Genomic DNA, 12,299 nt, shown 5'->3' on the forward strand with positions numbered 1-12,299 from the left:
TTCATTCTGTAAACTAATCCGAGACAATTATACTATGATTGGTAAAACACTGCAGAAAGTAAAGTGTTTGTGCCGAGAGTTATGATTATGAGGGGGAAACACGTTAGGCTCACGTGATCAAGTCAACCCACCTGTGATTAACACACTGCTGATTTCAATGTAACGTTAGGTTAATGTGCAATCTTTTTGCAAAAGGTCCAATAAACAGAAATACCTTGTCTCTCCCCCCCTTCTACTTTCTCTCCCTTTCCTTCTTATTGCCTAGGCTGAGCACAGCTGCCAGAGTATTAGAAGCTAATGCACACAGCATTGTATTTTCAAGGAAGAAAGAAAGCACTTTCAGCTCAAGGGTCAAATACTGTGACTCGTACTAAGCAGTAATTTTATTCCACATTTAGCTGCACTGATTGTAATAAATCTACAAACAACACAGCAGTGCTGATTTAGATAGAATGGCTAAGTCTCAAGCTCTGCATTTTTAATTTTGTGAAGATAATGATAACATTTATTCACTTGGTTGTACCTTTCAACGGGTATGTATTTTTATCCTCAGGTCTTCTGCTTATAAAGGAAATGTTTTAGTGCTTCCAGTTCAGCATAAAGTGGAAACACCTTTGCATCTTTTCAGATTTAGAGGATGGAAGGAATTCTTCTCTAATTAAATGATAAATAAATAAATGTACATCAGCCTATTAACACTTAACAGGCACAAGACTAATTGAATGGAAGTCAATTGTTGAAAGTAATGAACATGATCAATGTATATGTTTTTCTAGTATTTACACATATTTATAGTAAATTTGGCTATGTTGATATCCCTTGACAAACAGAGAGGCAAAAGTGTCTATAGTTTGTTTGTTTGTTTGTTTGTTTGTTTGTTTGTTTATGCATGCATGCATTCATGCATGCATGCTTTTCTAGAAGACATGTTGAACTATCAATATAGCAAAAGTTAATACTATAGCTCAGAGGTTTTCAATCTTTTTGGGTCCACGGCTCTCTTGACCAACTACATTTTTTCTGTGGCACCCCTGTGGGTCTCGGAAGCCCAGTTCTGTCACCCCTTGCCTGAAGAGCCAGCAGTCCCTCACCCTTTTCAAACACCGTCCCTTGTGAAGCGTTCTTAAACTCTCCCTTCTCCTTGGGAGTCCTCTGAGCAGCCCTTGGTCTCTGAGCTGCCCTCCCTGCCCCCAAAAGAGGTGTCTCCTCCCACTGCCCCACAGGGGCCTGGGAAACACCCCCTGGCCAGCCCCAGAGGCACCATTCGCCTGGGGAGCTTGTAGTCAGGGCTGCTGCAACAAACAGCCACGCAAGCCTTTGGGAGGCAGAGAGGCAAGAGGGCATTAAAGGAAGGGAGGGAAGGAAAGAGGGACAGAGGCCAGTGCTGCCCATGGCACCCCTGACCATCATTCAAGGTACCCCAGGGTGCCATTGCACACTGGTTGAAAACCACTGTTCTAGCTTATGTTGAACACCTTAACCATGCACTAAAAATCACATTTCCTGTTTTGACAGAGATTTATAAATGCCCAGAATTGTTTATACCCCACCCATCTGGCTGGATTTTCCCAGCCACTCTGGGCAGGCTAGAGGAGAAGGCATTTTCCATTCCAGCAACCAGGCTACAAAACTCCCTATCCCTGTGACACTGAAAACTTATTGACACTTCCTCTTGTTCTGCTCTTTCCCCCAGGGAAAACCACTCTTTAGTGCTCAATCAGAGCAAACAGCAATTTGGATTCTTCCCAGATGGACATTTGCTGAAGAGCAGCTTTTCCCTTGGAAAGAAGCGGAGCAAGGAGGAAACCATGCAGACCCATGCCTAGAAAGTGTGGGTCAAATGGAAAATTGTTTGGAGCTGTGCTTTTTAGGCACAGCACGAGGTGAAGTGTGAAAGAGCCCCGAGTTGACATTTACAGTGCAATCATAAGTACGGTATATCTACTAAGAAGAAAGCTTTACTTAATTCAACTGAGTTTACTCCCAAGTGAGTTGGGTTCGGTCTGCAGACTTAGACATCAAGCAGAAACTTATGTTTTGACAGGTCCATGGTCTTCCAGTTCCTGATTTTGTTTACTTCCAGGCTGTTTTAAAGAAGGATTTAAGCAGCAATGTTTATTTTATTATATTTTAATACCTGATGTTTTAAATTTGGTGATTTAAGCCACCATGAACATTTTCTGTAGAAATGTTTTAAGTAAATAAATCATTATATTGTGGCTTGGAATACAGCAAACAAATGAAGTCAGTTTTACTGCCAAAACAATGTATTCGTTTCTCGGTTCCTGCTGAATACAACCAGTCCAAGTAGCCAGAAAGCCATATTCTTAACTATAGTGATGAAAATTGGCAATGGATACAAAGTGTTGCTCAGTGGGAGCGAAAAAAATTGGACAGGCACTTTGTATTTGATCTCCAAAAAGTCCTAGAAATACCTTAGCAGAATGTGGAAATGAAAGATAATGCTAGAATTAGAAAAATTTCAGAATTTGATATACGACACAGAAGTAAATAGCTTGCTTATAAGTTATTTGCAATGGATTGTATTGAATGTTAGTCATACTCTGAGCAGACCTAATATGCCCATCATCAATGGGTCTACTCTGAGTAAAGGTTAGTTGGAGATGGTCCAATGAAACTCCCATAGCATGACACTAAGGCTGCAGTCTTATCTTCATTTACCAGGAAGTAAGCCCCACTGAATGCAACAGGACTTACATCTGAGTAGAGACATGGTCAGAGACATGTAAAAGTGCATGCACATTCAGCTGTGTTTCACAATGCTGCTACAAATTAAATAAAATTAATGCATTTGTTAGAGCAACTGAAACAAGTAATCTGAAGGTTCAATCCAAGCCCTGAGGTCAACGGAGACCCTTTTCTGTGTGACCCTGCAAGCTGAAATATGGGGGTTGTCACAAGAGACTTCTTAAAAGTGGTCTTCTGTTTATGGAATGTCCTCTGCAGTGTGATTCATTTGGTGTCTACTTTAACACCAAGACGCCAGCCAAATACCATTTGACTTGCACAAGTATTAACCTCCATACTTTTAATCTTTGGTAGAACGGTGTGCTTTACCATGATTTCATAGGATGACCGAATCATAGATTTGTAGAGTTTAACATTGTGAAACCAGTTAGGGCTCGTGTTTGCCCTTATTTTTAGACTTCTCCAAATTAAAAATTGTTCTTAGCGTTAGTGTTGCCATCTAAAATATTATTTTTGTATTTTTTGCAACTTTAAACAGTTTTTATCGCTTTTGTACCCAGAGAATAATTGCCATTGGGAGACTGCAATCTCTTTGTAATCTGTAATATAAACATCAACTCAGCCTCTGGCAGCAAAGCCTGGGCCTTTTCGTAGGCTCCCCCTTTTCTCTGCACACCTCCATCTGTTTTTAATACTGCAAATGGCACAACAACTTTTCTCAAAATATAATGCTGTCATTTGGCATTAAGACATTTCCATAAGTCAGCTGGTGTGTTTCCCAGCACAGTATTTTCGCACCTGATATTGTGAAAGAATTATTAATTAAAACTGGGAAGAGGAGACCCGGGGATTCTATGAATTGGCAAATTGATGAGGAGCTGTAGTATCATGAAAAGCCTTTTTATTCGGCTCCGTCACTGAATTTAATGTAGCACAGGCATATGAGTCAGGGAACCCCCAGACATATGCAACACCCCTTGAGTTACTCGGTTTTCTGACTAAGTGCAAAGCAATGATTCCTTACTATGGGAATCAGGAACAGAGTTTCTTCACAGGCTGGTCATTTTTATTTTATTTTTTTGTTCTTTCTGAAATCTAAGTTGCCCTAACATTCTGCTATACCTAGCATTTTAGCCCCTAGTTCTGCACTTCTTAAAACTCAGCTTACAAATTGTACACAAACCTAACAGCCCAGTTGGAGCTGAAAAAGCCATTTCTAGTGAGTACAATCAGGAGTGGGAAGGCAAAGAGGAGGGAGAGTTTGCTTAATGCTTTCCCTGCTCATTCATTCATTCATTTATTCAAGTTATTTATATCTTGCCTTTCCTCATATAGTTCAAGGCAGCTCATGAACATAATAAAACAAAAACAAAATAGCAATGTTCAAAAAGAACAAACAACAATAAAGGCCAGCAATAAAACAATTTAAAAACATCATCCAAAAAGCACAATACACAACCATGTGTAAAACACACAGAGAGACACAAAAATATCATAAAATTATTAAATATCACTTTGCTAAATCAAAACCCAGCCATCACTACTCAGATTTGTGTTTGTGTTTTCAGATGCCAAGCTGCACAAATATGCCCAATATCCGACCTTAAATTTTAAACCCAGCTCATCTGATAAGAGCCACATAACACAGGAATCAACTGCCCACTGAAAGTTCAGACATATTTAATTGTAGATATATACCTAAAGTATAAAAGTACAACCAAATTTTGGTACACAGCAGATAAATCATTTATAGAAGCAAATGAAGGGTTTTCTAATATCTATTCATAAGGGGGTGGGGAGAGAACCTTACCACATTGCTGCATTAGATTTGTAGCAGACTCTCTCTAGGGTGTACAAGTACTTTTTATAAACCATGACAGAATGGATGTCAAAAATGATTTAACATTTACTTGCCTGTTAGTCCCTTAATGCTAATAAAACACAATGCCATTCAAAATCATTTCCATTTGGCTGATTAGTGTAAGCTCTAAACAACATAGCGAAACACAGCTTGAGCAAACCTCACACGTTCTCTTCCATTATAAATGCCTCAAAAACAAATGCGCATGGTTTTGTTTATCGGCAGCTTCCTAGAGAGTGTACCATGTCAAGTGAATTTATTTGTAATAGATCAGCATCACATTGGAAAGATTAGCCCCTTTTCCTGAGACATTCCTGGAGGCCAAACAAGATCATTCATACACTAAACAACAGTCAGCTTGCCATGGAGAAATACATACTGTTATGTAGCTGTGGAAACATTTTGAGGAAGTAGAGTATCTTAAATAACCACAGACTGCGTATCTGCAAGTCATGTTGCTTGTTCCACCTTCTCTTCCAAATGCCTTTAGTAGTGGAGGCAGGAGGGATGTATTTTGAGGGTGCGAATGGTTTATATGAGGCAGGGACACAGAGTAAAAAGTATCTAGGGTGGGGCCCTGATCTGAACCATAAAAAGGTAAAGGGTAAAGGGATCCCTGACCATTAGGTCCAGTCGTGACCGACTCTGGGGTTGCGGCGCTCATCTCATCTTATTGGCCAAGGGAACCGGCGTTTGTCCGCAGACAACTTCCGGGTCATGTGGCCAACATGACCAAGCTGCTTCTGGCAAACCAGTGGTACCTATTTATCTACTTACACTTTGATGTGCTTTCGAACTGCTAGGTTGGCAGGAGCTAGGATTGAATAACGGGAGCTCACCCCGTCATGGGGATTTGAACCATCGCCCTTCTGATCGGCAAGTCCTAGGCTCTGTGGTTTAGCCCACAGCGCCACCCGCGTCCCTAATCTGAACCATAGAGGGAAGCAAAATGTTAAAAGCTCCCACATCTCCCGCCATGGTTCCAACCTGAATTAGGATCCCAGAGTCTGCTCACTAATGATGATGGTGGTGCAACTGGTAATTGTGTGACTTGGATCATATCTCCATCTGTGTGATTCCATCTCTCCCTCTGCTATTTTCCCCAATGCAGAGACCCATCTATGTTGCCTATGTTAACTTTTTAAAGGCACCGGGTACATCAATGCTACAATATAAAGCAGCATCAGCAAGGCAAATTCTAAAAGCAGAGAACAGAATAAGATAACATGAGAATGCTAATTCAATTAATTATCACCCTTATTCATAAATTATTTCCTTCAAAGGTGATTGCTTTAGAGTGCATGCGTATGTTCATGATGAATTCAGGTGCTCACTCATATGGAAGCAAGCTGTGTTACAAGCCAACAAACTACTAGAGCATGAAATACAACATCAATATTTTTATAAGCTTAACGAAGTAACTTGCCAAACTTCTATGGTTTAAACATTGCTAGATATGAAAAACATTTTAATTGATTTTGCTGTTGACATCGTTGGTCTTGGCTACAGTACTGATGGACAGGCAATAGCCTGTGGGACTAGCACAAGACCAGAGATGATATAATGTAAATTGTCCTTTCCAGGTTCTCTCCAGATTAATCCCGAAAATCTAACTACACTTTACAAGCACCACTAAAGTCAATGGAATGTACTTCTGAGTTTTAAAAATGTATTGTAAGGATGGCAAATGAACTAAGCATCTGTTTACGATTCATGCCAAACAAGGAATGAAAAGGCATTTCAGCATCATGTACGACAGCAGTCAAAATATGAGCATATGGCTGGTGATGATGCTACCTTTCCATTTCCAAAGCAACCTTCTGATCTTCTGAACTGTAATAGAATGTAATTTTTTTGTTTGGCAAAGAGTGACATAACACCATGCACTCCTTTTTTTATTAAAAAAATAGATTTTATTAAAGCTTTTTCATAATGCAATAAAAGAATCTAATCTAAATAAGAACAAAAAAAAGAAAAAATAAACCTCAAAGGTAGCTCTTAACCTTAGTCTCACACAGAAAGGGGTAAACCCTCCCCAGCTCTCACCTGGGAGCTTTCCTTTCTTCTCACAGTCTCTCACTCTGGGAGGTATTCTCTTCCTTGCCTGTCACTCAGGGTCCTTCCACCAACCAGCCACCACCTTAATGTGTGTGCACCCCTATTTTTAAGGCACATTTTTAAGGCCCTATTAATTATATCTGAAGCACTTAAAATGTGTTTGCTTCTTTGGAATATGCTTGATTGTGGCTTGGGGGGGTGAGGAAGAGAAGAGAGTTAGATGAATTATCTCCAAATTGACTTCAGCTTGTCTGGCCTGTAACTTTGCTTTTTAACGTTCCCACTGACGTCCGCAGGACTACTCCCTAAATTGGTCTTTGATAACATGATTGATTCTGTGTGGTGACCTCCTGGAGGTTCCTGCTCCCCTTGCTCTTCTTCTGTGGACTGAATCCTGACAAATTAACCTTGGTTTTTAGGTTACATGTACACTAATGCAAACCACTACTAACACAAAGTTCCCCCAGAACCATGGTTTGCAAATGTTTTCAAACCATGGTTTCAGTCCAGTATGTTGATCACTTCCACTGGCTTGCATGTAATGCATTATAGCTAAACTGGCAAGGGAGGGGGATACCAGTCTGGAGAACAAAGAGAGGCTGGAGCTTGATTTGGACATCATGGTTTGCAGATACCCAAGTGTTATATTTGTGCTGGCTCACATATTTTTGAGGTATTTCTTGTTTTTCAATGGCACACCCCCCCCCAACTATTTATATATTCATGCACAACAATAAACCTGAACTTTTCTACATTAGAATTATCTCATCTTTTAAGTCTGTGTGCTTTTGCAAAGGAAAACCAGAGTTACTTCTTGTTAATCGCTTGATTTATTGTATTGCCAATGGGGCTTTCTATCTGAACCTGCTATGCCTGCAGAGTGTAGCATGTACTGCTGACAAACGTGTGAGTTAGAGCTCTAATATATGTATACAATCTCAGTGGGAGAAAAATATGCATGGCTAAACTCAGTGGAAATAAGCTGGAAGACACTAAAAGTAAAGAACCGGTCCAGTAACAAAGCAGATGAAATCAAATGGGAGTAGGGACAAAGAAAACAAAAACGGACTGTGTTTTTTAACAGAGATCTACTGACAAAGTGATGTGTGTGTGTGTGTACACACAGATGACATACACCAGAGGACAACTTATGTTTTGCAGTGCACTGCCTAGGATTCTCCACAGAAGGTTTGTAGAATGCTAGGGCATATGAGAAATGCACTCAGTTGAACTGAAAAGTGATGCTAAATTCCAGTAACTAATAAAATGTTAGTCTTAACATCTTTTCTAGAATATTTATGACACTGCGCCTGTGCGGTATCAAATGTACCAGCATTTATCAATTTGTTCTACAGCTACAAGCACACCTAAGCACATATCCCCATGGTTTGCTTCCATTAAAATAATGATCCCTCATTTTCTGCCAATTCCATAATACCAATGAGAAAGGGGGTTGCTTCCAAGTCATTTTAATAGCCACTTCCATCTTAATATTCTCCTGTCAGCCACACTGTCTTACACTATCACAAATTAAATGGCAACCTCCTTTTTTTAATCTCTCCTTTTAGTTTGAAAAATTGCCATACATAAATGCCAGCCCTTTCCCCCCATGAAATAATTTATTCCTCATGTACAGGGAAATGCAATCATTCTGTAGGCAATAATGTTTGTTTTTAAAATAAATGTATCTGATTTGAACACTCTAAATTCTGAAGAGTGGCAAAAGGAATTCCCATCTTTTGTGACCTTATGAAATAGTTTATATTTATGGTTCTGAGTTAAGGCTATTGTGTTACATTTGAGCCCTGCCCCAAGCTGAGGAGAAAAACGAGGAATAACTTCTCAAACCCCCACCCCAGATTTGGCTTAAGATGTGAACTGGCAATCTGAGACTTCAGCCATAGTCAACCATAACGTTTTACACAACAGATGAAGTTTTACACAACAGGCAAAGTCAGACTGAAGCCTGGTTCACATGTAACACTAAGTTAAACCATGGCTAAATGTGACTGAGAGAGATGTAGTCTGAGCAAAACTGCAACCACTTCACTCATTCCCCAGTGCTGTTGTACCATCTAAAGATAAACCATGGCTTAGCATTACGCCCAAATTGGGATGATGATGATAATTATTATTATTATTATTATTATTATTATTATTATTAGTGACAGCAGTCACAAAATTAAAAGATGCTTGCTTCTTGGGAGAAAAGCAATGACAAACCTAGACAGCATCTTAAAAAGCAGAGACATCACCTTGCCAACATAGGTCCGTATAGTTAAAACTATGGTTTTCCCAGTAGTGATGGACCATAAAGAAGGCTGATCGCCAAAGAATTGATGCTTTTGAATTATGGTGCTGGAGGAGACTCTTGAGAGTCCCATAGACTGCAAGAAGATCAAACCTATCCATTCTTAAGGAAATCAGCCCTGAGTGCTCACTGGAAGGACAGATCCTGAAGCTGAGGCTCCAATACTTTGGCCACCTCATGAGAAGAGAAGACTCCCTGGAAAAGACCCTGATGTTGGGAAAGATGGAGGGCACAAAGAGAAGGGGACAACAGAGGATGAGATGGTTGGACAGTGTTCTCAAAGCTACCAGCATGAGTTTGACCAAACTACGGGAGGCAGTGGAAGACGAGTGCCTGGTGTGCTCTGGTCCATGGGGTCACGAAGAGTTGGACACGACTAAACAACAACAACAAATAATAATATTAATAATAATAATAATAATAATAATAATTTATACCTCGCCCATCTGGCTGGGTTTTCCCAGCCACTCTGGGTGGCTTCCAGCAGAATATTAAAATATAATCATTCATCCACTATTAAAAGCTTCCATAAAGGTAGTGATTTGTTTCACTTAAACCAAACCTCAAGCTATGGTCAAGGCTTCTTCTTGGCTTGCTGATCATGATGTGTTGGGGGTGGGGCGGGCAAATCAAGTCTCCAAGTTTAGACATAATGCTGAGCCAAATTATGGCTGAGCTCCAGGAAGCATGGCAATAACAGGACCCAGGGATGAGTAAAGCAGCTGCAACTTTTGCTCAAATACCTGCATGCTTGCTTGTTCACACTCAGCCATGGTATGGCTTGGCATTATGTGTGAACTGGGGATGAGTGTTGTCAAGTGGTGCCAAGTACAATTGCAATAGGTTGTGTCGTGTGTGGTAAAGGAATCAGCACAGTATTTTACATTAGTGTGTGTGTGTGTTTTTGTTATCATGCCTTCAAACCGATGACAGATCCCACCCTTACTTTTCCTTTCCCAGCTCTGATTTGGCAAGGTGAACAGTAAGGAAACAGGAAACAGACTCCTGGGCAGGCATCCTAAGAGTCTCTAGGAAACTAGGAAAACAAGCTATAGTGCTACCTGTGGATGAATGAAGATATAATGGGAATGTGCAAGACAACTGTCAAGTGCATGAACATCACACACTAGAGAAACAAAACTTGGCAGCCCTTTAGGAGTAAGGGCGTACCCCATTAGCACTGTATAGCATTTCCCTTCCTCTCTTTGATGTGTAATGCCTTGAGCACAGAGTAGCTACTGCCCTTGACACTGCCAGTTACCACAGTTCTATAAAGCTTTGCAATTATGGTTTATACGACTATAAAAGAAAGTGCATTGGCGTGAAAGGTAATCTCTGGGAGAGTAGATACCAACACAGCAAATATGAGTAATAGCTGTCTTGTTTGGATGAAATTCCAACTGAGAACGGCATTAAAAGCACTTTGCTGGGACATTATTAGAAATATGTATTCAATTTCAGGGTGACAAAAGTAAGGCATTTTTATAAATGAATTGGCAAACACTTTAAATCTTACTTTTCTGTACTCTTTTACTGGGCTTTTCTTGCCTCGTTCAAGGACACCCAGGATTCAGAATAAGTACTGCCCCTGCTTCCGCTGCAATCTTGCAATTTCCCTTGGGGCTTTCAATTCATTAATGCATCACCAGCACCACTGAAAAAATGGCATCTACCCTCAGTTACTTTGAAATAATGATAAATGTAAACAAGCATGGTGATGGGCTCTGTTGTGTGTATATATATATTCTAAACATGGCAGTAACCTACTACCATTTTTGTTTCAGTACAATGTTCATTTAAACTGCCCATACACACAAATGCTTTTCAAGCGGCGTAAATATGAAAGTAGTGATCACAGTTTGGATTTTGAAGCACACATAATGTTATGATGATCTACAAGTTGGTATTATTGTTTATCCCTGAAGTTCCACATCTCTCCAGTGCAACTTAGCCTTAGCCACTGCCTCAAGAAAACATAGTGAATGTTGGTGAGAGGGACAATTTGGCAGCAAATAAAGGAAATCAGAATGTCTGAAGACATTTAAAACAAATGTCGCATTTTATGCATTGCATCACACAGGATCTTAAATTACACAGGCCATTAATTACTGTTAAATATTTTTAGCCATGTTTACACAGCCACTTGAATTGTTTTTACATATGAAAGTATTTGTAATTGCTTTTTAATTGCTGTAATAGTTTTTAGAAAGGAAATAATGTAGCTGTTTTTAATACTGATGTTTTTATTATGAAATTGCTTTGAGATGCTATATGAGAAGCGATTCAGAAATAATTCCATTCATAAGTGTAATAAATAAACAAATGTATCATAAAACCTGTATTAACAGTGCTAATATAAAATACTGGTGGTACAGATAGGCAACTGGGAGTTGTAGATCCACCCTCTTGCAGGGTTCATTTTGCTTCAGAAAGAGGGAAAACCCTCTCCCCCGCTGCAGATGACCAGGAAATCCAGATTTTACAGTGGAACACTACCCCCCCAAAAAATGGGACGCAGGTGGGGCTGGGAGGAGACTAGGGTGGAGCCTAGGACTTGCCGATCAGAAGTTCGGCGGTTCGAATCCCTGCGATGGGGTGAGCTTCCGTTGCTCGGTCCCTGCTCCTGCCAACCCAGCAGTTCGAAAGCACATCAAAGTGCAAGTAGATAAATAGGTACCACTCCGGCAGGAAGGTAAACGGCGTTTCCATGCGCTGCTCTGGTTCACCAGTAGCAGCTTAGTCATGCTGGCCACATGACCCGGAAGCTGTATGCCAGCTCCCTTGGCCAATAAAGCAAGATGAGCGCCGCAACCCCAGAGTCGGTCACGACTGGACTTAATGGTCAGGGGTCCCTTTACCTTTTACTACCAAAAAAGCAGGGCAGGAATCTAATCATAAATTTACCTCGGGAGGACTATTGTTTTGCTCTTGGATATCAAAATAATAAGGCCTCAAATAAAACATGGAATTCTAAAGACAAACATCACAGTCTAAACTTTAAACAGCTATTTTACAGCATGGGAAAGACGGTTTGGAGTATAATATAGCGCATCTACTATGAGTAGACTTTTGACAGTGGAGACTGCCAATCTGTGAAGGCAGCACAACTATCAATGGCTTTGGTGAATATAATCTAGAAAGCAGGGGTTAGGTGACCCATGGTCCTATCACCTCTGAGCACTGGGCACAAGTTCCATCTCCTGGTCATAAAGATGCAAGTCTTCTGTCTCTTGAAGACCAATGAAGCAGGACAACATTAAGCAAGTAGTTTCAATAATCACTGCGACCCTGAAATGACTCAGAATCCGAACTGTAGAATGATAGAGTTATAAGGGGCCCAGAGGGACCACTAATCCCCTG

The 12,299-nt window shown here is 40.3% G+C and overlaps 1 protein-coding gene across 1 annotated transcript in view; it reads right to left on the bottom strand.

The window, feature by feature from the left end:
* Positions 1 to 12,299, bottom strand: part of ADGRA1 (adhesion G protein-coupled receptor A1) — a 310,291-nt gene that overhangs the window by 173,023 nt on the left and 124,969 nt on the right. The gene's annotated exons all lie outside the window — the stretch shown is intronic.

Source organism: Podarcis raffonei, chromosome 5 (assembly GCF_027172205.1).
Source record: "Podarcis raffonei isolate rPodRaf1 chromosome 5, rPodRaf1.pri, whole genome shotgun sequence".
NCBI lineage: Eukaryota > Metazoa > Chordata > Lepidosauria > Squamata > Lacertidae > Podarcis > Podarcis raffonei.